Source organism: Dermacentor silvarum, chromosome 3 (assembly GCF_013339745.2).
Source record: "Dermacentor silvarum isolate Dsil-2018 chromosome 3, BIME_Dsil_1.4, whole genome shotgun sequence".
In the NCBI taxonomy this organism is placed as follows: domain Eukaryota; kingdom Metazoa; phylum Arthropoda; class Arachnida; order Ixodida; family Ixodidae; genus Dermacentor; species Dermacentor silvarum.
Genome location: NC_051156.1, coordinates 203,199,434 through 203,227,331, shown reverse-complemented (window position 1 = coordinate 203,227,331; position 27,898 = coordinate 203,199,434). Strand labels below are relative to the sequence as shown.

The 27,898-nt window shown below is 48.4% G+C and overlaps 1 long non-coding RNA gene across 4 annotated transcripts; it reads right to left on the bottom strand.

Annotated features, from left to right (window-relative positions):
• Positions 1-390: 390 nt before the first annotated feature.
• Positions 391-27,898, bottom strand: LOC119446521 (uncharacterized). Of its 4 annotated transcripts, XR_007466154.1 has the most exons (13): positions 26,572-27,898; positions 26,396-26,484; positions 26,117-26,315; positions 20,974-21,169; positions 19,223-19,413; positions 19,085-19,138; positions 14,042-18,161; positions 5,044-9,845; positions 4,758-4,960; positions 4,472-4,674; positions 4,187-4,389; positions 2,202-2,404; positions 391-2,127 (listed from the first exon to the last, which is right to left on the bottom strand). It is a non-coding gene; the product is annotated as an uncharacterized LOC119446521 (long non-coding RNA). The 4 variants fall into 4 exon arrangements; XR_005190781.2 differs by lacking the exons at positions 4,187-4,389; positions 4,472-4,674; positions 4,758-4,960; ... (6 more) ...; positions 26,396-26,484; positions 26,572-27,898 and adding exons at positions 2,485-2,687; positions 2,766-2,968; positions 3,049-3,251; positions 3,333-3,530; XR_005190782.2 differs by lacking the exons at positions 4,187-4,389; positions 4,472-4,674; positions 4,758-4,960; ... (6 more) ...; positions 26,396-26,484; positions 26,572-27,898 and adding exons at positions 2,766-2,968; positions 3,049-3,251; positions 3,333-3,530.

Genomic DNA, 27,898 nt, shown 5'->3' with positions numbered 1-27,898 from the left:
TTTTTTTTTTCTGCGTAACGCAAGCCCAAATCTCCACACTGCTCGTATTGTAAACTGCTTGTGAGTATTCTGTGGCTTAATTACAGGATTGTTATAACTGATCAAAATAAAAAGACAATTCCTACAGAAATGCTCCGTAGAGCCTTGTGCATGTTCGGGGTCAAGAAAAATGCGTACGACATTTTCAGCAGAATCGCGCATGCGTGGTTTCTTGACTTCCCATCACAGAGGTACAGGTGATTATTGGCCAATGACATTGCTCATCTTTTATTTAGCTTTCAAGCAACGTGGGAGCAAGGTTATTTCAGGCTATATACTGATAACATTGAAAGTAATATCTCAAGGTGTGGGTCCTTAAATCGACATTAGGACAACAGCGGAAAGACGATCAAATTCAAACACAATACCAAGCAAACGCATTCAAATGCATTCGAAGAGCCATGTAAAGATGTTACCACAGCGTACAGTAAAAAAAAGTACAAGAGAAACTGGTAAACTAGTCGCCTAAACAAAAATACAACTAAAGCGGACATTTTCTTTTGAAGATTTCATTGCGCGCGCTCGTGCACTTGTCTAGACATTTACACATGATTTCGCATAAGGGGGAATAAATGTAGCTCATTTGAAGCAGTCGTTTGACAATGGCTCAAACGGATATACTTGAAGCACGAAATGACAAAACTGTGCGTAATGTCTACAGTCAGCAGGCAACGAGATCAGATGCGCGTCAAGGGCGACATGGCGGTTCACACGGACCTTGCGCAGTGCATGATAATTATGCACACAAATCCCAATCAAACCACGGCGCCAATGCGACACATACGCGGTGAACAAGCGGCGACTGTGTCTACGACGGCAACAAATTTCTGCGAGGTTCCACAGTTCACATGGCTTACGAACCGCAGCTTTACGGACCGATAAGTGACGCAGACAACGCAAGGCGTGAGCACCACACTTCATAGAGAATGCTCATATCCATGCAGACACCCATCCATAAAAGCATGTAATGATTCAGACATCAAAACTAGGAACAGCGAGCATGGTGACATTGATCACCAACCAGTTTTAAAATGAACCTCATTACCATCATGAGCTAATCGGTAAATTTTTGCTGGCGAGAGTAACTACCCGCCTCTTTCCCATTGGCAGTGTGTGCTTTTGTAGTGGCATGATGATCTTTTGAGTGCGTGATGAGTGACGTGGAAGAGCCGAGAATCTGTACGAAGCTCTCGTTTCCGATACGAGAAAGATGCCTAAACAAATTCGCTGAATGCTGAAACCAGTACCGAGATCAATCCAAGAACGAAAGCCAAAGAAACGAGTTGTTACTCTAATCCAAAAGCGGATGCTCATGGATGATAGTAAACCACCAAACCAGAGAGCCTTCAACCGGAGAAATGAACCACCAAACCAGAGAGCCTTCAACCAGAGAAATGAACCACCGAACCAGAGAGCCTTCAACCGGAAAAAAATGAACCATCAACGGGTTCTGCGGATACAATGGCGACACAGGAAATGCTACCGAAATATAATGAATACGAAGTGCGCCGAATAGCAGTGAAGCTTTGTCGTACATCGGTTCTTGACAGCACAAAACGCGCGCAAACGGGTAACACACACACACACACACACACACACACACACACACACACAATGAATGTGATTACTCTCGCCACCAAACATTTACAGATCAGCTCATGAAGACTTCAAACAACCCTTCAGAAAAGCTGGGTGGTGTCCACGTCACCAGACCTTACTGTTCTGCTTCGTATTATCTTAATTGCTAGAAGCGCCGTACATTCGCTGAGCGGCGTACCGTCGTTCAAATCAGAAACGCTTGCTATACGAAACTTAATATGGGTGTAAAAAAGTGAAAACATATGTACAGTCGCAGGACGGCGACGATAGGCAGTCCTTCAGAGCCTTAACACGCCGCCAACACATTGCAGGACACAGCCAAGACGAAGGCTTATGACTCCTTCACAGGTCACAGGAAGTGGGCTGTATAGAGTGCGGCAGTACGATCTGGCTGAAGATTGTAGCTATTGAGGTAAGGCCAGGAGTGTTCTTGTAAATGAGCGTGCTGGAACAATTCTCTTGCGCCAAAAGCGATAACAGCCTCGCAACCTGAAACGGCACAAGGCCTGTTTGTTGGTCATTCGAAAACAGTCACAGTACACTCGTGTGTATGTGATATTTACCATAATCAAGTGCAAGGACTCCAGGATAGCTCCAGTATACCAGCGGGACGCCATCGGCTAGAGAATGTAGGAATGCAAACATGGTTGGTCACAGGCCGAGTGGTGCTCGAAGTAATCTCCTCTGGAGCGTAGACCGCAGAGTCGGTGTGCTGGAACGGTCTGGGTGTCCTTGTGGGCGGCAATCGAAAACAGGAGCTCAGAACCTAGAACGAGACAGTGCTTATTTGTCGACCACTGGAGGACATAGCCATAGTATTACGAGCCGTCTGTGCAGAACACTTACCAGTAGTAGTGCAGGGAGAGGAGGACAGTCCAGTGTGCCAGCAGGGCGCCATCGGCGAGATAATGTGGAAGTGATGACAGTCGCTCCTGGAACGGGTGGTGCTCGTGCGCCAAGTAACCTCTTCTGGAGCGTAGACCGGAGAGTATGTGCAGGAGCGGGCTGGGTGTCCTTGGGGGCCGCAATCAAAAGCAGGAGCTCAGAACCTGAAACGACAGTGCTCATTTGTCAACCACTGGAGGATATAGCCGTAGTATTATGAGCCGTCTGTGCAGAACACTTACCAGTAGTACTGCAGGGAGAGGAGGACAGTCCAGTGTGCCAGCAGGGCGCCATCGGCGAGATAATGTGGAAGTGATGACAGTCGCTCCTGGAACGGGTGGTGCTCGTGCGCCAAGTAATCTCCTCTGGAGCGTAGACCGGAGAGTATGCGCAGGAGCGGGCTGGGTGTCCTTGGGGGCCGCAATCAAAAGCAGGAGCTCAGAACCTGAAACGACACAGTGCTCATTTGTCAACCACTGGAGGATATAGCCGTAGTATTATGAGCCGTCTGTGCAGAACACTTACCAGTAGTAGTGCAGGGAGAGGAGGACAGTCCAGTGTGCCAGCAGGGCGCCATCGGCGAGATAATGTGGAAGTGATGACAGTCGCTCCTGGAACGGGTGGTGCTCGTGCGCCAAGTAATCTCCTCTGGAGCGTAGACCGGAGAGTATGCGCAGGAGCGGGCTGGGTGTCCTTGGGGGCCGCAATCAAAAGCAGGAGCTCAGAACCTGAAACGACACAGTGCTCATTTGTCAACCACTGGAGGATATAGCCGTACGTATTATGAGCCGTCTGTGCAGAACACTTACCAGTAGTACTGCAGGGAGAGGAGGACAGTCCAGTGTGCCAGCAGGGCGCCATCGGCGAGATAATGTGGAAGTGATGACAGTCGCTCCTGGAACGGGTGGTGCTCGTGCGCCAAGTAATCTCCTCTGGAGCGTAGACCGGAGAGTATGTGCAGGAGCGGGCTGGGTGTCCTTGGGGGCCGCAATCAAAAGCAGGAGCTCAGAACCTGAAACGACACAGTGCTCATTTGTCAACCACTGGAGGATATAGCCGTACGGTATTATGAGCCGTCTGTGCAGAACACTTACCAGTAGTACTGCAGGGAGAGGAGGACAGTCCAGTGTGCCAGCAGGGCGCCATCGGCGAGATAATGTGGAAGTGATGACAGTCGCTCCTGGAACGGGTGGTGCTCGTGCGCCAAGTAATCTCCTCTGGAGCGTAGACCGGAGAGTATGTGCAGGAGCGGGCTGGGTGTCCTTGGGGGCCGCAATCAAAAGCAGGAGCTCAGAACCTGAAACGACACAGTGCTCATTTGTCAACCACTGGAGGATATAGCCGTACGTATTATGAGCCGTCTGTGCAGAACACTTACCAGTAGTACTGCAGGGAGAGGAGGACAGTCCAGTGTGCCAGCAGGGCGCCATCGGCGAGATAATGTGGAAGTGATGACAGTCGCTCCTGGAACGGGTGGTGCTCGTGCGCCAAGTAATCTCCTCTGGAGCGTAGACCGGAGAGTATGTGCAGGAGCGGGCTGGGTGTCCTTGGGGGCCGCAATCAAAAGCAGGAGCTCAGAACCTGAAACGACACAGTGCTCATTTGTCAACCACTGGAGGATATAGCCGTAACGTATTATGAGCCGTCTGTGCAGAACACTTACCAGTAGTACTGCAGGGAGAGGAGGACAGTCCAGTGTGCCAGCAGGGCGCCATCGGCGAGATAATGTGGAAGTGATGACAGTCGCTCCTGGAACGGGTGGTGCTCGTGCGCCAAGTAATCTCCTCTGGAGCGTAGACCGGAGAGTATGTGCAGGAGCGGGCTGGGTGTCCTTGGGGGCCGCAATCAAAAGCAGGAGCTCAGAACCTGAAACGACACAGTGCTCATTTGTCAACCACTGGAGGATATAGCCGTAACGTATTATGAGCCGTCTGTGCAGAACACTTACCAGTAGTACTGCAGGGAGAGGAGGACAGTCCAGTGTGCCAGCAGGGCGCCATCGGCGAGATAATGTGGAAGTGATGACAGTCGCTCCTGGAACGGGTGGTGCTCGTGCGCCAAGTAATCTCCTCTGGAGCGTAGACCGGAGAGTATGTGCAGGAGCGGGCTGGGTGTCCTTGGGGGCCGCAATCAAAAGCAGGAGCTCAGAACCTGAAACGACACAGTGCTCATTTGTCAACCACTGGAGGATATAGCCGTAACGGTATTATGAGCCGTCTGTGCAGAACACTTACCAGTAGTACTGCAGGGAGAGGAGGACAGTCCAGTGTGCCAGCAGGGCGCCATCGGCGAGATAATGTGGAAGTGATGACAGTCGCTCCTGGAACGGGTGGTGCTCGTGCGCCAAGTAATCTCCTCTGGAGCGTAGACCGGAGAGTATGTGCAGGAGCGGGCTGGGTGTCCTTGGGGGCCGCAATCAAAAGCAGGAGCTCAGAACCTGAAACGACACAGTGCTCATTTGTCAACCACTGGAGGATATAGCCGTAACGGTATTATGAGCCGTCTGTGCAGAACACTTACCAGTAGTACTGCAGGGAGAGGAGGACAGTCCAGTGTGCCAGCAGGGCGCCATCGGCGAGATAATGTGGAAGTGATGACAGTCGCTCCTGGAACGGGTGGTGCTCGTGCGCCAAGTAATCTCCTCTGGAGCGTAGACCGGCGAGTCAATGTGCAGGAGCTGGGTGGGTGGCCTTGTGGGCCGAAATCGACCCTTGCCAGAGAAGGACAACAGTGAAGAAAAAAAAAACTAGCTGTCATCCGATTGGCAATCGGGAACGGACGCCGTGGAGCTGAGAGCAGCCGCAAAAGAGAATAGAAGCCATCGCTACTTTGTGAACGTAAGCCTGTATTTTGAACATGAATAGAAAGGTTTCGCGAGTGGGGGAAACTGAGAATGGAGATAATAAACCTCATTAGAGACAGAAAGAAAAATGAGTGATGGAGACGACGTAGGTTCTGTAATCACGAGCGTTAGTCAAATAAGGGCATAACAGTTGTCGAGCCACAAATGCACAGATGGAGACGTTCGTCATCGAGGAAACAGCCTCCGACGAATTTTAGAAAGTAATGGAATGTGGCATGAAGGTAATTACAATTTGAAAGATAGCCCAGTATAAATAAGCTGGCTAACGACGAATGCTCGCGATAATGCAGCAACAGAAAGTGAGGCAGGGTCAGTCAATCGGTCCCCGGATCATGGCAGTTACGTGAAACTGCCTAAACTAAAGATGTTAATGTTTGACGGCAACAAGTTGATGTGGCAAAGACTTTGGAGACAGTTTGAAACCGCAATTCATCTTCGACAGAATTTGTCACAAGTTCCACTACTTTGCCTTTGATGGGAAGGCAGCTGCACTGATTTATGGCCTGCAGTACTGCGATAGTTACTAGACAGCTGCTTAGCTTTTGAAGGAAGAATAACGTAATGAACATTTGAAGGAAACTCCCATGAATGCATTGATCAAGTTAAAAACCAGTCAAAAATCCTGATGACTTCAAAGGTTTGCGAGGATTCTGCCAGACGGTCTATGTTCACATGATTGCAGCGAAAGCGCTCGGAGTGAATGTAGATTTGTACGCTCCAATGATGATGCCAATTTGGAAGCGTAGGACGCCACGAGAACCATTCATGGACTACTAGTTTTATAAGGAGTCCAAGCTAGTCCGGGCAGACTTGAACAGTCTGTATGAGGAAGAAGCAAAGGAATGTCTAGTGCAGAGTCACGAAACAAGCATTTTTGCAAGAACGAGGTGCATCGAGTGACTCCATTACTCCGAAGACAGTGAAGAAAGCTCAAAGAAAATGGGTTGATAGACCAAACTTCACGCGCAAGACTTGAAAGCTCAGTCCTAAAATTATGCGGCTACTCGAACCAAAACAACTTCACTGAAGACTGCCGGCGATCAATAATATAGGACATGAAGCAGAAGCTTCGATAAGAAAATATTCTCCCGGTACGCGAGACCAAAATATAGTGCAAAATCTTGCACCATCGTTTGCAAGCGTTGCGAAGCAAAATGAAATGTGCAGAACGAAAATCAACGAGAGAAAGTCATACGCTGCAAAAGGATAGTGCGATATGGCTGATGGCAACTATAGCTTCTCCTAAATCGCAAGACTACCGTTCAGTTCTACTATACACGGCCACAGCATGGGCAGAATGTTAAAATAGAGGAGAGGATGCAAGAATTTCATGTGAAAGCCAACATACATGGGCCTGTATGGCACGAAAGCTAGGTTGTCGATTCGACCGCACAGACACTCACGCTTGGAGCATTCGGACGAAGATAAAGCGAGAGGACTGTAGTAGAATCTTGATCAAAACAAAATCCAGATGGTGAATTAGTAACTAATCAAGGACATTGAAATAGACGTAATATCAAAAGGACGACTTCGTCGACTTAACAACAAATTATATACGAAAAGGATGAGAATATTGATTGCGGTTGACAACTAAAAAACGCAAGAGACGCTTGGATCCGATTTTTACTGGGAACCGATAACAAAACGGGTAAATGACTAAACGAACATACAATGGAAAACATTCTCGACTGGATTGTCCATGGCCCATGCGGTGTAGAATTAGAAGTACGAAACACGTAACCCTTCACGGTTCTTCACGCCGCAGAAACTGACGAAATTTACAAAATCAGAAATTTGTGGAAATTGGAAAATATTGCCATGACTCTTCAGAAAAAACAATGCATGAATTGGACCATTTGGTTACATTGTAGCGTACACCGACGCCGCAATGGGGAGCGCTTTGGTCGGCGCCCTCAGTCTGTCAAGGAAGAGAATCGAGGCGCAGCGCGTGCTCGAGGCACAAGCTCGGCACGCACAGTGTCGTTACAGAAGCTAGCCTTAACGCTGGTCGACGAAGCCACCGCTCGGCTCGCCACCTTCGCCCTTCTGTCAAAGTAAGGTATAGGGCCAACGGCAGGAGCCGCCGTCACGTCCTCCTACAACATCATCCGCAAGGACTGCTGCGAAGGATGGAAAGATAGACTCCCATGTAAAGAGTAACAAATACAGTACTGAGAGGAATGTATACAACTGTAATGCAAGATATTGCATGCGTGGAATGGCACAACAAGCGTTGTCGGAAGAGTTTGAACACGTTAAATACTATTTGCTGCATCAAGCAATTCGAGAAGACCTACTAGCAACAAGGAAAGCGTAGTATTTGATGCCTCGTGCTCAAGATCAGAAATATCCTGAATGCAAAACATCAGGCAAGAGAAAATTTGACTTCAGATATGCAAACACGGAATGACAATTTCGAAACCACCGAGTTGCAATGGTTGCACTGATAGCAGACGTGGAAAAGGCATTCTAAACATTCAGACAGGAGGAAATTTGAATAGAGATGTAATAATGAATTTTCGAAGCATCTCAGTCGCAACAAGAGGAGACGTAGAAAAGAAACCTTCAAGCAAGAGAAAAATTGAATCCAGGTAGATTACCACTAATAAATTTTCGAAACAATTCGTTTTCAATGACAGCAGAAGCAATTCGATTTGCGTTGACGTTATGCTTGGATGAGCAGAAAACCAGGCAAAATGTGTGTACATAGAAGCAAAAATCATTTTCGCCGAGCTGTAATGAACAGTAGGAACTGGACATCAAACACTGAAGAAAGTATTTCATGCCCATGAAGATGGTTTTCTAACGTAGCGAGACCAGTATTTAAGGAATGAACTGGGACACGACCGACGATATTATGCTTGTAGCCAAGAGACGATAGTGGGCCCGGCTCTTGTGGGTAACAGACGCTAGTGCGTCCAGCAGTTACCAGCCGACGTCAAGGGAAGTGGCCCATACAAATCAATCCCAACGTGCCCGAACAGTCAGGTAGGGCAGGGTAGAGGCTGCAGACCAGCCGGCGAGAGCTTGGGTGTGGGCGGAGCGAATGAACTGTTGAACGTACTTGTACATTCCTCGCCAGTTGTAGCGCTGTCGAAAGTGCTGGTAGGTTTCGACAACTCCCGAGTGTGCGCACTGTGGATCGGCGTGTAAGGATGCGCTGATTTCGGAGCGCAGACGACTGCGAGGTACTACTAACGACCACTGGCGGCCGTCTGCGGTATGACTGCGTCGGTGAAGCAGGTTGTCGCGAACCGCGCAATGGCGAGCCTGACCACGCAACGTACGAGTGGTTGACTGTGGTGATGGGTCAGCAAGCAAGTCTAATCGAGGCAATCCACGGGTCCTTGCGCTGCTCGGAAGCAATAGTCTCAAGGTCGATTGAAGAAACAGCGAGCTGAAATAGTGAGCAGCAGGCATTGTCAGGCAAGGGAGAGCGTGAGAGGGTGTCGGCGTCAGAATGTTGGCATCCGTTGTGGTACAGCACGCGGATATCGTAGGCCTGCAGGCGAAGTGCCCAGCGGGCAATACGACCTGAAGGATCCTTCAAAGATGACAGCCACCATATTGCATGGTGGTCCGTGACGACATCAAATGGGCGGCCATACAAATAAGGCCGGAACTTGGAGCCCAGATGATCGCCAGACATTCTTTTTTCCGTGACAGTGCAATTGGCCTCTACTTTCGTAAGGGTGAGACTGGAATATTCAGGAAAGCCAGGGAGGCGCTGCGCAAGGACAGCGCAGAGGCCAACACCGGTGGCATCTGTGTGTACCTCTGTAGGGGCCGTCGGGTCGTAGTGGCGTAAAATTGGGGTAGTCTTCAGCAAACGACGGAGATTTGCGAACGCTTCCTCGCACTCCGACGACTACGAATGAAGTGGTCCATCGCTTCCAAGGAGCTTCGTCAGAGGCGATATGATGGCAGCGAAATTACGAATGAAGCGCCTGAAGTAGGAACACAAGCCTACGAAACTGCCCAGTTCTTTGACAGACGTCGGTTTCGGTAATTCGGCGACGGCACGAAGTTTGGCTGGATGGCGGAGGATTCCACATCCTTCGAGACGGCGTAACCCAGTATCGTGAGCTGCCGCGCTGCAAATCGGCACTTCTTTAAGTTGAGTTGTAGGCCAGCGTTTGACAGGCACGTCAAAACATGCCGGAGGCGTTGAAGGTGCGTGGAAAAGTCCGGAGCAAAAACAACGACGTCATCAAGGTAGCACAAGCACGTGCACCATTTCAAGCCGCGCAGAACGGTATCCAACATGCGCTATGACATGTCGCGCTAGAGGAAGACGACAACGAAGTGCGCGCGTGAATGCACGGGACGTGATGGCACGAGCGCGAGTTTGTCATCGAACGCTGGCTTGTTGACTCCAACGCCTAAGCTATGCCGCTTAACATGTTCATGTTTCCTTGTTTGTAATAAATCGTCGGCAGCCACAACCTTCTGCACAGACCTGACAATTGGCGACGAGGAAGACTCCGGACTCATCGGCAGTTCACCGACGTCAAGTAACGGAACGACATGGCAGCGCCCGACTATGGTCGGCTACCCAAATTCAGTGGCAGCTCTGGCTCCTGGAGATCCTGGTATCGGAGGCGACAGTTCTTCGAGGCTAACGACATTACGGACGCTTCCAAGAAACGTGCTCATCTGCTAACGTTGTGCGGAGAACAGACTTACGACATCGTCTGCGCCCTCGTTCAACCCAAGCAGCCCAACCAAGTGAGCTACGACGACATAGTTGAGACCCTCAAGGCTCATTTTGATCCGCAACCTTCTGAAGTCTTCTGCAGGGCACGCTTCCAACGACGGGACCAACGGCACGATGAAACGGTCAGTAATTTACGTCACAGCGCTCAAGAGGCTAGCAGCAGAGTGCAATTTTGGAACTAGCGCAGACACTGCGGCCAATCCAACAATCCTGCCTCTTGAATTAATGCTGCGTGATCGTTTTGTTTGCGGTCTTCGGAACGAGTAGGTCGAGCAACGGCTGTTCGCGGAAATAGACTTGACATTCAAGAAAGCCTTTGACATTCCACTGAGAGCTGAGAACGCCGTCGAAGACCAGAGAAACGTGAAAACGGAATTTAAAGAGATTCACGAAGCCTGCACAAGCATCTCCAAGACAAAACCAAGGTTACTCGAGTACCTCTTCCGAAAAGAAGAAAACGCTAGTCCGGACACTTGCAAGTTCCAGACAGCGTCCTGCAACTACTGCAAGAAACACGGACACATTGAAAAGGCGTGCCTGAAAAAACGGAAGGAGGCAAGAACGAACAAGAACATTAACATCGAATAACCCCGACAAGGAACTTCGACAACGGCCTCAGCACCTGTCACGACTCAACAGGATTCACCAGACGCGGCACTTTACGAGCTCAACATCCTTAATCGACGCGCCCAGCACGCAGAAGGTCATGACTCAGCTACACGTACATGGCAAGCCCTTAGAGTTCGAAGTCGACTCAGGTGCAGCCTGCACACTCATCAGTGAGGCCACGTTCAAGTTCACGTGGACAGATGACCCACCACGGCTTGATACAGATCCTCCTACGCACCTGGTCAGGCCAGGGCCTTCATATTCTCGGATGTGCAACGGTGGATGTAACGCACAGGAACAAGACCATGAAATTACCGCTTGTTGTCATCAAGGAAGCAGGGTGTAACCTCCTTGGATGCAACTGGTTTCCTCATCTGGGTATACAGATCACGGGCATCAATGATGTGTCAGACGACGAACTTGTTTCCAAGCTTCTGGACAAGTACCAGTCTGTGCTCGATGAGAACATCTCTGGACACGTTGGGCCTGAAGTACAGCTTGAACTCGTGGAAGGAGCGAAACCGAAGTTTCTAAAAGTCCGGCCGGTTCCTTTTGCGCTGCGGTCAGCTGTAGAAGCTGAATTGGATCGACTGCAAAGTCAAGGCATAATCGAGCCTGCGCAGCATTCGGATTTGGCAACGCCTCTCGTACTTGTTCGAAAGAAAAACGGCTCGTTGAGAATATGCGGCGACTACCGTTGCACAGTGAATCAAGTATCGAAGAAGGCAGATTACCCACTTCCCACTACAGATGAAGTCCTCAGCCACTTGAGGGGAGGCAAGGTCTTCAGCACTCTGGATTTGGCACAGGCTTACCAGCAACTTCACGTAACGCCAGAGACAGCAGAGATATTGACCCTGAACACGTTGAAAGGGCTTTACAAGGTCAAACGGTTGCCTTACGGAATCTCTGCAGCTCCAACCATTTTTCAACGCTTCATGGAGATTATGCTATCTGGCATCACAGGCGTTTGTGCGTACTTAGATGACGTGATCATCAGTGGGAAAGACGCCACGGAACACGCCGAGAGACAAAGTCCTGAAGAGGCTGCGCAAGTACAACCTTCGGCTCGGCAAAAACAAGTGCTGTTTTGCAGTGCGACAAGTTTTATTTCTGGGACACCGAATCGACGAGACAGGCGTCCACATAAGAAAGTCCGAGCTATAACAAAGGCGCCAGCATCAAACTGCAAGCAAGCACTTCAATAATTTCTGGGAATGCTGGCTTTCTATGACAGATTCTTGAACAGGGCAACAATTGCCAGCTGTCTCTACCAGCTCCTGCAGAAGGACGCCACGTGGAGATGGGAGACCAACCATCAAGAAGCATTCGATAAGCTTAAGAAATTGGTTCGCAGTCAGACCGTACTAGCACACTACGACGAACAGAAGGAGCTTCTCGTCTCACGTGGACGCTTCACCATACGGCATAGGAGCTGTTCTATCTCAACGTGATGACCGGAATAGAGGCGCCAATAGCTTCGGATCTCGGACGCTAGGGTCGGCGGAACGCAATTATGCTCAGCTGGACAGAGAAGGCCTCGCTGTAGTGTTTGCAGTACACAAGTTCCACAAGTATATTGCGGGAAGAAAGGTGACTCGTCACGGACCATCAACCGCTGCTCAGCATACTAGGTCCAGTAAAGCCAACGGCTCACATCCTCCCACCACGGATGACCAGATGGTGTATCAAGTTATCGGCGTACGACTACAACATCGTCTACCGGCATGGCAAGAACCATCAAAATGCAGATGCGCTGAGCCGATTACCATTGCCAGAACGTCTCGATGAACCCTGGCCACCAGAGGACGTACTGTTTGAAGCTCTGTCGAGACCTCTGTTTACAGCTACATAGATAGCCTGTCTGACAAAAGACAGCATCCTGCAGAGGTTGTACAAGGCAGTGCAGGATGGCACAGTGGAAAACTCACTGGAGAGAAGTTCGCTCCTTACCGACGAAGAGCATCCGCACTAGCATTTCATCGTGAGTGCATCACACTTGGATCACGGGTGATCATACCAAACTCAGCACGATCTCACGTCCTGGCACTTCTACATGCTGGTCACCAAGGCATGGTAGCCATGAAAAAGGGCGAAAGGAGCTACGTGTGGTGGCTCGGAATCGACAAGGTGATCGAAGAAACTGGTGCGAGAGTGCCGTGAAGGCCGTTCAACGCAGAAGAGCCCACCCAAAGCTCCTGTTCCCACCTGGGACCGTCCCCAGACACCATGGCACACGGTGCACGTTGGCTTCGCAGTGCCACTACTCAGGTGCACCTACTTGGTTGTTGTGGACGCACACACAAAGTGGGTGGAAGTTCGGCACGTGACGCAAGCAACATCCGTGGTTGTCATCGATGTGTTCCGATGCCTCTTTGCAACGTTTGGCATTCCCCGAAAGGTCGCCTCCGACAACAGAATAGCCTTTATTTCCACTGAGATAAAGCAGTTCTACACGGCAAATGGCATTCAGGCTATAACGTCACCAGCGTGCCACACTGCAACAAACGGCCAGGCAGAACGCTATGTGGCAGAGCTGAAGAGAGCACTCCTGAGGGATACAGACAAGTCCATACAGTGCCGACTTGCAAGATTCCTGTATCGACAACACAACTATACACACTGCCACAGGGATGACACCTGCGAAAGCCATGTTCGGGCGAGAACTTCTATGCCCTCTTGCTCTGCTCAAGCGGGAGACGGAGATACAAATCCCTGAAAGCCAGGAGACATTACCGAAATCACGTCGCTTCGCTGTAGGGGAGAGAGTACTCATCCGTTAATTTTTGAAAAAGCCGGATTGGATTGAAGGCGAAATACTGTGCCGCGTCGAACCACGATCCTGGCCGGTAAAAAGCGACCAAGGAAAGGTTCGGCGTCACCTCAACCACATGAAGACGAGCAAGGCCGGACAAGCAACCCAATCACCGATATATTGGAGCATAGCAGACGATCTCTCAGGCACCACGTCAGAAGAGACACCGCCGAGTTCTATGGTTCAACGGCCTGACTCGCTCGACAGGCAAGACAATACTTCCTTGCAACCGTCGACCTCGACGTCACAAGCAGGAACCACCCGGAAACTGCGACCACCTGAACTTAGGCGTCCTCCAGACCGCTATGGAGACTTCGTCTAAGGAAGGAAGGACTGACATTTCGCGCTAAATAACGACAACGAAATGCGCGCGCGAATGCACGGGACGTGATGGCACAAGCGCGAGCTTGTCATCGAACGCTGGCTTGTTGACTCCAATGCCTAAGCTGCGCCGCTTAACATGTACATGTTTCCTTGTTATAAATCGTCGGCAGCCACAACGTACTGCACAGACGTGACACGCTCAGAAGTCGCTGGCGCATTACAAAGTCCAAACGGCATGACGTTAAATTCGTATAAGCCGTCGGGCGTGACAAAGGCTGTCTTCGGTCGATCGTCATCTGCCATAGGTACTTGCGAATACCCTGAGCGCAGATCGAGAGATGAAAATACTCCTTGTAGACTGTCAATAGTGTCGTCGATTCGCGGAAGCGGGTAAACGTCCTTACGAGTGATCTTGTTAAGGTGCCTATAGTTCACACAGAACCGTACAGAACCATCTTCGTAACAAGGACGACGGGAGATGCCCATGGACTGCGGGAAGGTAGGATCACTTCGCGATGGAGCATATCGACCACTTGTTCATTAACCACGTGACGTTCTGTAGCCGATACACGATATGGGCGTTGCCGCCATGGCGATTGGGAGCCAGTATCGATGTGGTGCGTAACAGTTGACGTCCGGCCCAGGGAAGGTTGCCCGACGTCGAAAGAAGCACGAAATTCTTGTAAGATGCACAGAAGTTATGATCGCTGGCCCGGTGTAAGGGCATCGGCAATAGAAGAATCGAACACATCTATAGGCAATGGGCCAGACGTAGAAATCGAGCCGAGCGTACTGTAACGGGCACAGTATGGGTCTTTGGGAACGTCCTCAATTTGTGCGTCTGCGATAGCTTCGACACTGCCCAGAGATCAAAATATGAAGGAATGGCTTGAGTGCAATGCTCACGAAACGCATAGCACTCCAAGTCTGGGCAAAAATATGTGGTCCGCTGTAATTCCTAACGTCCTTCACTGTCACAGCTAATAGCGGTATTCAATGACAGAAAAACCGGAATATTTTGGGACAGCCCTTTTCCAGCCAATTACAGGTGATCTATGTAGGAATGAATTGAGGAAGTTAAAAATAGATCAGACTGAAAGCCTACAGAGCGTATCGACAACAAGAAAACATAAGCACTAACATTTTCTGGGATGCAAGCCGGCGGCGTATGCAAGTGCAGAATACGTAGTACGGAGACAGCACTGATTCTGGCAAAGAACAGAGTAGCTATAATGAAGACCGTTGTCAGTCTCGCAAATATAGAATTTGCGAGCAACAATGTTATGTGGATTTGCATCAACAATCCAAAACGAGAAATTGACAAACAAGTTTTGGATCACTGCTACAATTGTGCTCCATTGGATAAAGAAAGATGAATGCGTGAAGCGTCCATTGAACACAGGCTCCAAGAAAGTGATTACTCAATGGAAAACAATGGGGATGCGTCAGCGGTAATGAAAAAAAAAAAACAGCAGATCTGACAAGTGTCGCCGTAGAACAGACTTCCTCGTCAAAAATTGCGTAAGGAATCTGAGTTGCTGCAAACCAAAGAATAGCCATATTACAAAAAGCCGGATAATGATGAAAGGACAGACGACAAGTAACGTGTTAGGTCTACGTCGCAAATGATCGTAAGACGACGTGTTGAAGGTGGCATATTCGGCACTTGTATATTTGGAGAGCAACTGCGTGAATGTTTCGTTGTGTAAGCAATGTTAGAAGACAAGGTCAACGGTCCACTAAATCCAGACGAAATAAATACCGCCGAAACTCGTCTCATATCGCTAGACCTAAAATGTGGAAATTACACGAGAATTGAAATTCAGCAAGCAAGTGAATGTGCCGACAATACGCGAATGCCAAATGTTTGAAGACAAAAGAGGCCTATTGAGAGTTCAAGCGCGTCTTCGGTAGGGCCCATATGACAAGTATTACACGATCACATTACGTGAAAATCTCTGGAGACCATTCCTTCGAGACGTATATAGACAAACTTGTCACGGTTGAGCGCGTGACACACCGATGCGTATAAAAACCACATTTTGAGTAATCAAAGGACGAAAATAAGTGAAAGACGTAACACGGCAGTGCGCTGTGTGGCGACGATGCAATTAAAGACCGTTGTAAGGAAGCGCCTTCTGATCCTGCCGATAGGGTGACGAAGACCGCAACGTTTGAAATAGCTGGCCTACATTTCCCAGGTGCACGGGAAGCAGCTCAAACAAAGTCACATTGTCAAACTTAACGTAGTGATTTTTACATGTGCCGTCACAAGAGCTGTACAATAGGAAACTGTTATAGAGGCTTCACCTCAGTTTTGTACAAGCTTTTCGGCACTAAAACGAATTGAACTGAAAACGAGTTGAATGTGGTGGCTACAACATTACATCACGAAACAAATAGAGATTTTGCCACCAATTACCAAGTGGAAATTTCTTCTGGAAGATGCTCCGTGGTCGGGTAGTTTCTATGAAAGGTCATCCATAGTTTCAAGTCAAGAACGAAGAGCGATTGGCCGATGTTTACTGCAGCTTGGATAATTATATACCTTAACATACGAAGTAGAGGATATCGTGAACAACCAATCGCCAACATGCGCTTACGATGAACCTGGAGAACCTATACTCCAACTTCTTCGGACCCGACTGGCGGAAACAAAACTGGCAGGAGACATCAGTGAGGAATAGGAAGGCAACCTTCAATAAAAGTGGAGGCTACGTGAAGCCTGGAAAATTTGGCCCTCGGAGTACACGAAAGAATTTAGAGGTCCGGAAATGAAAGCAGCTCTGAAATGTCACCAGGAATTGAAGAAAGGTAACATTGTCTTACGTGGAGAGCGACATTTAAGAGCCTTTTGGAAAATATGCTTGGCGAAGGAAGTTGTCCCAAGCATAAACGAATTAGGCAGCCGACAGCATTAAAGGCAGCATTAGAGGCAGCATTAAAGGCAGCCGACAGCAAGTTTCTTCGGGAGCCCACAAAGTTTATTTGCGTCCCCAGGTAGGTGTAGCAACAGAATGAAGGAAAACAGTGAGAACACGAACAAGAGCCGTCATTGGGAAAAGCTCCATCTTCTAACAACGCTTAATTCAAAAGCAGACGTTCGGAATCGGATATGCCGCAGGGCTGATAAACCACGCGGGAACACATCCGTAGTGCGATTTAAGTGTACATGGTTCGTGCCAGAACTAGCACAGGGAGCCGAGCGACACTCGGGTCTCCCAGCAAGAAGCCACCGGCGAGAAAATGCAGATGTAACACGGCTGGCCATATAGGACGAATAGAGCTCAAATGCGTCTCTATCAAGGACAGAGACTTGACTGTGCAGAAGCGCGCAGGATATCCTTGTGACTAGCCACAATCGAAAGCAGACGATCGGAACCTGAAAACACGCGGGACTTATTAAACACTGAAGAACAAAGGTATAGTACGATTCGAGTGTTCAAGGTACTTGCCAGGAGTAGTGCCGGGCGAGGTACAAAGTATCGTTGACCAGCAAGACCACCGGCGAGGGAATGCGAAGAAGCGAACACGGTCGGCGACGGTATACGAGTGGTTCTCAAGGTCATCCTCTGCAACGAAGGGAGCAGCGTAAACGCCAAAAAAACGAACAGCTGCAATTGTAACGAAATGGACCACTTACATTAGCTGCTGCAGGGCCGAGCTCCGCTGGAGACCCAAGGCGACGTTCGATGCCGCGGCAGCTAAAGCTGGCGAGGCGATTCCGGATGTCGTTTGCTTCCACGAATCCACATTTCGCTCGATAGCACTGACGCGCCCGGGCTACCTCGTCACGAAATAGTGGGTCGGGTCGCAAGGACATGCAGAACGGGTTAATGTCCCTGGCGCAATCGAAAGAGGACGGCTATCAGCTATAGCCTGCCGGGTGCCAGCTAAGCCTACCCGCAATTCGCTAAGCCTGAAGCTACACCCGCCGCCACCGCGGGTGTGGTCCGTCCTCTTCGATTCCGTCACGGAGAAGACCCGATGTGGCCGCAGCAGTGCCCACAAACTTCGGGCTTACAGTTAATCACCTAAACTAAACTTGCGCAATGTTTTCATACAGCTACACTCAACTCGCAACTAACTTCTCAAAAGCGTGCGCCACCCTCGCCAGCTTGGAGAACATCTGGCATCTATCTTACTTGCTGAGCATTTAAGCTCGTAGCGCGGACAGAAGCTCGCTGTGACGAGGGGCTGCTCCGCAGGTCCTCGGTTTGTGGCCACGCTCAGACTTCGATGTCCACAGTTGTCGGCCGATGTGCTCAGGTGGACAGCCATGGGACGATTGCTGCTCAATGTGATCCCATCTGGAACGTAGGCAAGAAAATACTTCTCTAGGTTAGTGCTGGAACCAGTGCAGCCAAATTGTTACGTGTATTTCTGCTGCATTTGTGGCCGAAATTTCCCATTGCTTTACAACATGAACACATTTATTCGAAAAAAAAATAAGTGGCGAGAAGGTCACGTTCGGAGCATCTGCAGTTATAATCGATTCCTTCCACACTGACGTTATAGAAATTAACCATTCGACAAGCAAATTTCGAACAAGCTGGATTGAGTCCCACGTAAATGCTCCTGTGTGACCGGCAGTTTAAAACGAGTTGCGAAACTATGTACCGCGCCGTGAAAATCTTTCAAACATCAGAAATCAAGCGTTATTTCCAGACGTTCACGCTTTCAAGCATTTTAGTATCTTAATCAAGCAATTCATAAATTCACAGTGGTACGTACCACTTCACGTAAGCATGTTTCAGGCATCATACTTGGCTGAGAAAATGATAGATATCACTCAATATTCAGTTTGATACATGGGTACGTTTCTGCTGAACACGCAATAATGGCACAACACCCATGTAGCTTGTAGTCACCACCCTAAATTGAAGCAACTCCCAACCTTTAACAAAGGATCCTCCAAGCAGCGGCGCTTACACTTCTTCCAACATTTGGTCTTACCTGCACTGCCACCCAAACAACACTCAAAGTCGCATACGTGAGTCTTATGCAATGTCTGTCTTTGCAACTTCTGTCAGCTGTAGAAAGCGCAACGAAAGCTAGCCACACGTACGATGCTCACATTTAGAAACTGCAAAACAGTCTAACGGTCAGGGCATGTCGCACTGACTTGAATGCGATTGGCTACTAACAAAAGCAGTTACTATTACCACTGTTGGTACCCTGCGCCAGAAATAACTGGACAAAACATTTATGACGTCAACAAACAGTTTCCCACCTTTTGGAAACACTGTCTGGATTGTCGTCGTGCACCGCCATCGAAAACGAGCATCTGGAAACACGAAACAACAGAGGGCTTATTGTTAACCCCTCGAGGACATAACCGATGTACGAGTCGCCTGTACGCGACACTCACCAGTAGTAGGAGCAAGTGTCATCTGCCTGCAGGACGCCATTGGTGAGGGAATGCAATATAACGAACACGGTCTGCCACGGTGCGAGTGGTGACCAAGGCCATCTCCTGTGGGACGTTGGGAGGATGGCAAGGAGCGGCACACTGATGTCCTTCCGACTCGTAGGCCGCAATCGAAAGCAGACGTTGGGATCCTGTAACAACAATATTCATACTCAGCATTTCCACTATTAGATCTGAACGCGCACTGCACGAAAGCTTACTCGGTTTCTGAAAAAAAAAAGCGTGAATTTCCCCACCGCAGCTTGATTGTCTAGAGGATAAATCAACTGAGCTAGCTCTATTGCGAAAAAAAAGAAGCTTATAATAATATCGAACAAAGGTTGTGCATAGTGGCAATATTTCTGGACCTAAGAAAGCCTTCGATTCAGACTGAGCACTTTTCAGTAAGACGTCTTAGGGAATTAGAGGGTGCGGGCTAAACCTGATTAGAAGCTATCTGCAAAATGGTAAGCAATATGCTACACTGGACGATTATGAACCCAGTGTAATCTCAGTGACTACAGGCGCACCACAAGGCTCATTAGGGCAGCTTTTGGTTTTCCTTTATATAAGCGTGATATCACTTGCATCTTACTAACCGAAAAGGGGCTTTTGTACGTGGATGACTATGTTTTTTTTTTTTTCTGGTGATGAACTTAACAGATAAAAGCAAATAGGTTGTTAAGAGAGTTGTCAGTTGCTAGTTGTAAACGAGCTCCAACTGAATGTCAGTAAAACAAAGTACCAGTTTGAGTCTCGAAGCACTGGAGTAAATAATACTTTGTCTTTATATCTGTACGGATAATAGAGCGCGCAAACAGAATATTTTTGTATTTTGTTTTTCGCGAGTTGCTTAGAATAATATTAACAATTTAAACGTGAAGCTGTCACGCATAATAGGCGCTTTTTTTTTTTTTTTGGATGAGACACCAAATACCAGCTAGCTGAGGCGAAGTCTATATTTCTTCGATATAATCACAGATGCTGTATTGTATTCTCATATGGGGCTCAAATATCAAAAAGCTACCCGCCATGGTTGACTGCTAAGCACGAGGTCGCGGGAATCGAATCCTGGCCACGGCGTCCGCATTTCGATGGTGGCGAAATGCGAAAACACCCGTGTAGATGCGCGTTAAAGAACCCCAGACGGTCCAAATTATTCCGGAGTCGCACACTACGGAGTGCCTAATAATCAGATCATGGTTTTGGCACGTAAGACCCCCTAATGTTGAATCAAATGGCGAGCGAAGTTGCAAAAAGTCAAGCCACGCGCTTCAAGGTTCTGGAAACACGGGCTCTACAAGGAATTTTCAGTGATCGTTACAAGTTGCTACTCGTAATCAAGCTATGCGTCCCGACTCGCGACATACTTATACTAAGGTGAAGAGATCCAAAGAATTAAAAACAGCTTGATAAAAAGTTTCCAACTCAGAAATGTGTTATCGATTAACCAAGGACAAATTATGGCAGCCAGAACCTTAGCTTTTAGATCTGCTTTTTTTTTAATTATAGCTATCTTGAAACTCAAATTCAGCAAGCTCTGATTACTTTTCCCCCCTTTGTCGTATATCGGCTTTCCAAATGAGTATAAAACGAATATTTGGAACTATAAGCGAAGATTACACTGAAAAACTGAAAATGAAACCACGAGGCGTATTTTTAACCACTCGAGGACAGCCGTATAGTACAAGTCATGGGTACGGAGTACTTACGCTTAGTGGTGCAGGGCGATGAGCAGTCTCGTCAGCCAGCAAGAGCGCACACCGGCGATGGAGCGCGGTCGGCCACAGTACAAGTGGTGCTCAGAGCCATCTCCTGTATGGGGACGTTGGGAGGATGGCAGACGCGGAGCAGCACACCGGACATCCTATACACGTGGTCCGCAGACCGAAAGCAGAGGTCAAGATTCTGAAACAATAAGGCATGGACGCAGTAACGTTAAGTACCGGGCGAATTGGTACACATAGAACAAGGAACTAGTTAACTAGACGCATACGCAGAACAAATAGCACAGGACGACGCTGGTTTTACTATCAACTAGGATATTCCTGTGCGCTTCTTTGCTCTGTATGCGTCTTCGCTGGTTTAATTCCTTGTTCAATAAGGCATGGGCATTAACAGCGCTACCAGCACTCGGGTGGCAATTAACCCGTTCAACTACATTCTGCAGCTGCTGTTCGCGCGGGTTCTGCCTGCGGGCGTGGGACAAGCGGAGCGGTTCGGTGCGGTGCGACTTGGGCTGCGCAAGAGCACAACGCCACAAGTTGCTTCCTGCCATACTATTTCGTTGGCTTACCTGGCGCAATTCGGAACAGCTACACGTGTGGAACACTGTACAAGTGCTCACAAAATAACTCGGAACGTCGGACCGGTGGCCATTCGCCGGCGGAGCGCGCCAGAGGAAAGTACACTCTTAAAAGTCATTTTCACTAAGTAAATACTAACACGTTACTAGTACCAAAAAGCACTACCTTCTTAGTAAACGCAGATAGTAAAACGACGGTTAGTAGTTTTCACTACCCTGCTGAAGCTAGAAAAAAAAAACATTAACTTAGTACTAAGACTACCTCGGTAGTGCAATTACGAACGCAACAGAAATATAATTACCAACAATACAATGGGGCCTTTTGGATGTAAGAGTGCCGCTTGCATTGTCACATCAAGTGGATGGTATTGTAAGATCATAAAACAAAATTATAGATATATATGAAAACAAATGAACCACATCCTTTCGCTATAAAGGTATTAATTGATGGTATATACATACAAGTAACGTTTACCAGGGACATTAAGGCGCACTGACTTCGGGTAAGAATGTACTATGTATATACAGGGTGTTTCAGCGAAAACTCCAAATTTACCTTTGGTTGCCTGTGGCAGATAGCCCAATTCTGGTTAATGAGCTGGTCTACTCGATGAGGCGGACATTACTTGCACAAAAAATTGAAATGTATATTCGGCTAATTGACAAACATTCGCTAATTAAGTTTTTAACAAATTACCTGATGGCCCATATTGCCATTTACAAATTGTAGCTGTGGAGTTCGCAAGGCGGATCCACTTTGAATTCTCGGGATGACACCAGTTTCGAGATAATTCCCGAAATTGGAGAAATGCATTGGCGTTCCAGTTAATTTTGTGCTTCAATGCATAAAACGACGTTTTGTTAAACTGGAACGCCAATGCATTTCGCCGCAAAGTTTGGGAATTAATATCTAGAAACTGGTGTCATCCCGAGAACTCGTTCCAAGTGGATCCGCCTTGCGAAGTCCACGGCTACAATTTAATTGCAGGTAATTAGTTAGGACTAATTAGTGAATGTTTTGTTAATTAATGGATTATGCACTTTAATTGCTTGTGCACGTAATGTCTGCCTCTTCGAGTAGACCAGCTCATGAACTAGAATTGTGCTATCTGCCACAGGCAACCTTTAAGGATTTTTTTTTTAAGTGTTCGCTGAAACACCCTGTATATCTCCAACAAGCAGCGACAAACAAGGACACACATACAGAACGACCAAGGTGCTACGCAACACTTACTCAAAGAGCAACTTCACGATTATTTAAAGGCCTAGTTTGAGGGAGCACACGTTGCACCGGTGAGCACCTATGTATTTGGCTAAATAATCAAAGCTTTGTGCACAAATGTCTAAAGCCTACTGTCTACACGTGTGAGCTACCAAGACGCAAACTGTTAGTCCAGCATAATGAACAACACTACAGCTTATCTCAGTTTCGCATAAGACTGTCACAATCACAGCATAATAGGCCAAGGCTAGATGAGGTAGTAGTGGCTTAGTAGTTACTAAAAACTAGTAAGAAGCATTTCTGGCTAGTAAAGGCAGCACTTACTAGCTTTACTTAAAGCTTTACTAGCCGCTGGCTCGTACAGTACTAATCAGAGTGTCGTAAAATGCGTAGTAATTTAGTAAACGCGTGCACTTACTATAGCTATTTACGAAGACTGCGCATGCGCGGTCTCCCTAACAAGCTCGACTCGCTCCCCAGTGCATCTAAATAGGTGTTGCCTTGCTCCAAAAGAATAGCATTGACTGCCTTTTAGCGTTGTCAGGGGGGCCGTGGCGAATGAGGTCTCTAAAACGCTGTGTGCGCGCGTGTGCACGCGTAGAGCATAGGCGCTCGGGCGTGCTCGTTAATGGGCATCGGCACCTTTTAAAGCGAAAGGCTTTAACTAGCTCATTAGTCACGCAATGTGACCATCGTCGACAACACTTGCTGTAGCAAAAATCGGGAAGCGGCATACTACACCTCTATCGTTCAATAAAGCATGTAAGTGAATTAAGCACCAAGTAGCTAAAAGTGATTAAGAGTAATTCAAGAGTCCCAAATTGATGAATGCCCGAAGTAATTAGGATAATTAACAAGACCAATACACGGACATACACCTTTATTAAAGCGTGCTAAAGTCATTTACTGAGTAATTAGGAATCATTACGATAATTAAAAGTAATTAAGGGTTGAGAACAGTAACAGACTACTCAACATCAATTCGAGACTCCGTGGTAAGAGTGGTCACGCCAAATTAAGACAGTTCCAAAGAGCAGTACATACTAATAATAGACTCCGTAACAACAAGTAAGAAAACAAACCAAATTACGTCCAAATAATAGTTATTTAATCAACCAACATAAGCAAATAATCGTAAATAAAATGACGTCAACGCATCAAAGCTTTCGCCGTCAAAGTCGTCTTAGCAATCGATATGGGACCCCACTGAACGTTTCTTTTTTTCATACGCATTTAACTCACAGCTGAACACCCCCTTGATTAATAACGTATCACCACATTGAACGAAAAATTGAATGTTTGCGCGAACCAACGTAGACACGCGATTAAATGTCACAGTACTCTACTAAAACGGCAGCGAAGCGGCCAGGTGACGTAAATAGCGCACTATGCGATGTTCATTGCGATTGCATAGCATTGAAGAGACCTTTATTATAGCGTAGCATGCATGAAATTCCTGTGCATAAATTGGCGTGTTGGAATACGCCGTCTGATGTGATTTCGAAAACATTTCTGCACGCAGTCATCCTTGTTAAAGGAGCCGTCGTGCTACAGTCAAAATTCTTATCTTATTCCCAAGTAGAAAACGCAGCTCGTAATTGCACAGTAACTAAAATACATAGCGGAACGCGATAACCTGGCTGAAAAGCGCGCTACAGTGCTTTTATAGGCGAGCCGTGGTGCTCGCCCATATGAAAGATATGAATTCATAGTTTCTTTGGGCGAAATAATTAACACAGATATACAAGACATTCGGTGTAATTAAAAGTAGAGCATGGTGAACTCGCTGGTCACCACTCAGTTATAAGCACTCATGGATTCCATCCATGCAAGCCATCCAGAAAGCATGACTATCTGTTAGAACGAATGCATAGTTCGACGAGAATGCGCCGCAAGGATTACGCATGCGTTTAGAGATTACGCTGCATAGTAGCGCGTGAGCACGCTGTAGCCTTCAGGAAACAACTAATGTAGAGGATACTGTTACTACGGGGTTTATTGACAGTTAGCGGGAAGCCCAGTCACGTAGGGTCCTGCCCAGAGCTGCCGAGCCGTTCCAGCCTAGTGCGAGTTGCAGCGCCCAGGGTTCAGTCATAAAGAAAGAAATTTGAATTCCTTTCTCTATGGTTCAGTCTTCTCAGCAGCCAAGCGATAGGAGCGATGCACGAGCTCTTCGGCATTAGTATAAAAAAATAAATCTGGACATGCTTGGTCAGAAAGCGGAAACTTGAACGCATCCACCGTTTACGCAAGGCAAGACGAAAGGAGGCAAGGATCGTTACATTTAAATAAGCTCCTCAATTCGCGACGAAGATTTCAAAGAGGTTATAAAGTCAAAACTACGGACTGGCCTATCGGAGAAGTCTTTGCACGAAAAGTACAAAAGATCACAAGGAAGCTTCGGATGGGATTAAGAAAAACATAAGTGTAGCTTACGTTCGACAAACTTTGCGACAGCAATCAGCCATACGTCGGGTGCAACCAAAATAATGAACTCACTGCAAACGAATTACGCAGCTCCAACAGACATGTCGGAATGTGTGGGAAGTGAAGGTTTTGTTATAGGGGGTTCATTCTGGCGTCTTTCGCGCAATGGAAACAGGCGTATACCCATACTACGCCAAGTGTGACAATGACTTGCATTCCCTCATTTATTTTAAATGCACCAGCGGCTTCTCGGACAATCAATCCCCCGTTCTGGACATGTCCCGTTGTACCAACCACTTCATGGCCAATCCCTCGTTGTGGATATTTGCCACAATATAGTGCAGGTGTATTTAAAATCATGGGTCTGGCATATAAATCCCCCCCGATTCCTTTAAAGTAACACTTCTGCCACGCGCAGTTGTGAGGCAATGGCTACGCTAACCTTCTCGCCGGCTATTAATTTCGCCCAAGCGACATTGTTAATAGGACACGTCTTGCTGTGTCCTGTGCCCAAAGTAGACGCACGCAAGGTAACGTTTAACTGAACTCTCGACTCGAGTATTGCACTGAACGCTGAAGAACGTAAACATTCGACGTAAACATCGCCACAAATTATCGTCAAAGCAAACAGCACAGAAGGCTTCGCTTACATTGATACCGATAGCGCGTGGGATCTGCATAGTTTTTTTTTTTCATTTTCTTTTTATGTACTACCGCGCTCAGTAGGAGCTACAAAATGAAGGTGCGTGGCAAAGCGGCCGAGCGTTTTAGGTCTATACTGAGCGCCAAAGTGCCTGCAGTATGCCCACCTGCTATCCTCCCACTCCATAGCGGCAGTATTGTAAACAATTATAATAAGCGGACATAGTGGTAGTACGAATCGTGTATAAGTGATATTTACCAGTAGTACCAGGGCTCCAAACGAAGTCCCGTCTGCCAGCAGGACGCCATGGGTCGTAGAATGCAATGGAACCAACACGGCCAGCCACGGTTCGAGTGGTGGTCAAGGCCATCTCCCGTGGGAGGACGTTGGGAGGATGGCAAACGTGGAGCAGCACGTTCCTACTCGTGGGCCGCAATCAAAAGCAAACGTTGCGATCCTGGAACGACAACAAGGCTCATTTCTTAACCACTCCAGGATGTAGCCGTACAGTACGAGTAGTCACTATGCGGTACTTACCCGTAGTAGTGCAGGGCGATGACCCTGGTCTCGCCTGCCAGCAAGACCACACCGACGAGGGAACACGGTAGGCCGCGGTACGAGCGATGCTGTGAAAGACGGCGAGAACAGTAAGTACACGCTGAAAAAAAAAAAAAAAACGAACAGCAACAACGGCAACGAAACGGCCCGCTTACTGTCGCTGCTGCCCGGCCGAGCTCCGATGACGACTGAAGGCGATGTCCGGCGTCGAGGGCTGCAGTAAGCAGGATTAGTAGCTAAAAGCTGGCGAGGTAATTCCGAGTGCTCCCCCGATTCCACATTTCGCTCGATAGCACTGACGCGCCCGGGCTACCTTGGCACGAAATAGTGGCCGGGTCGCAGTGCAATTCGGAACGGGTCCATGTCCCTGCCGCAGTCGAAAAAGAGGACGGCTATCAGCTAGCCTGCCTAGTGTGAGCTAAGCCTTGTGTCAGCTAAGCCTGAAGCTACACACGCCGCCACCCCGAACACGGTGGCCCGTCCCCTTCGATTCCGGCACGGGGGAGACCCACGTGGTCGCAGCCATGCCCACGAAACTCTCGGGCTTACAGTTAAGCAACAAAACTAACTTTACTTAATTTTCAAACGTAGCTTTACAATACTAGCGAGCGCTAACTAGTGGAACTATACAGTTAACTTCGCTAAGGCGTGCGCCACCCTCGCCAGCTTGGGGACCACCTATAGGACTTAGCTCGTGAGCGCTGACGACGCTCGACGTCTGGAAGCTCGCCGTGACGACGCTCGCCGTGAAGGGTTGCTGCGCAGGTGCTCCGTTAACAGCCACGGTCGGAGTTGCTCCTCCAAAGTTCATGGTCCAGGCGTCGCCGACGAATGGGAACGCACACAAACAAAAGGACAAGTACTCGGCAGGCACGACTTGCGACTTATACGCTGCGCCGGCTTAACCGGGATGCCGCCAGGGCTGAAATGCCAGCTGGCCGTCGCATACATTCCGGGAGTTCGGAAAGGAGCGCGACGAATTGCCGAGAAGGAGCAACAAAGTCTCTCGAAGCGTGCCTCACATTTTGCAGTCCCGGGGGGATTAAGCCATAGTTCTTCCAGAGTCTGGCCCGAGTTCGTCAAGCGCTGCCACCGTTAGCGCGTAATTAGGACCAGCAGGACCGCGGGGCACGGTACGACGCAGAGGGCAGCCGACACGAGGCCCATCGAAGTCGACAGAAAAGTGCAAAATGGCGGCCCAAGCATCCGGGTGTTCGTGATATGCCCACGACAACCACGATGCTAAGCACTTTGGCGCATGCGTTGATACGCCCGGCCTGTTTCTTTTCTTCCCTCATTGGTCTGTTCTCGAACTACGTCACTGGCTTGCTAGCTGACTCGCCACCGTTATCGCCGCGCTCGGCGCGACTGGTGATGGTGAAGTCAAACTAACAAATAAAATGAAAAAAAAAAAGAAACCGTAGCTGGCATACAGTCGCCGAAGACGGAATATTCTAGAAGCTTCCACATGCATCCATTGCG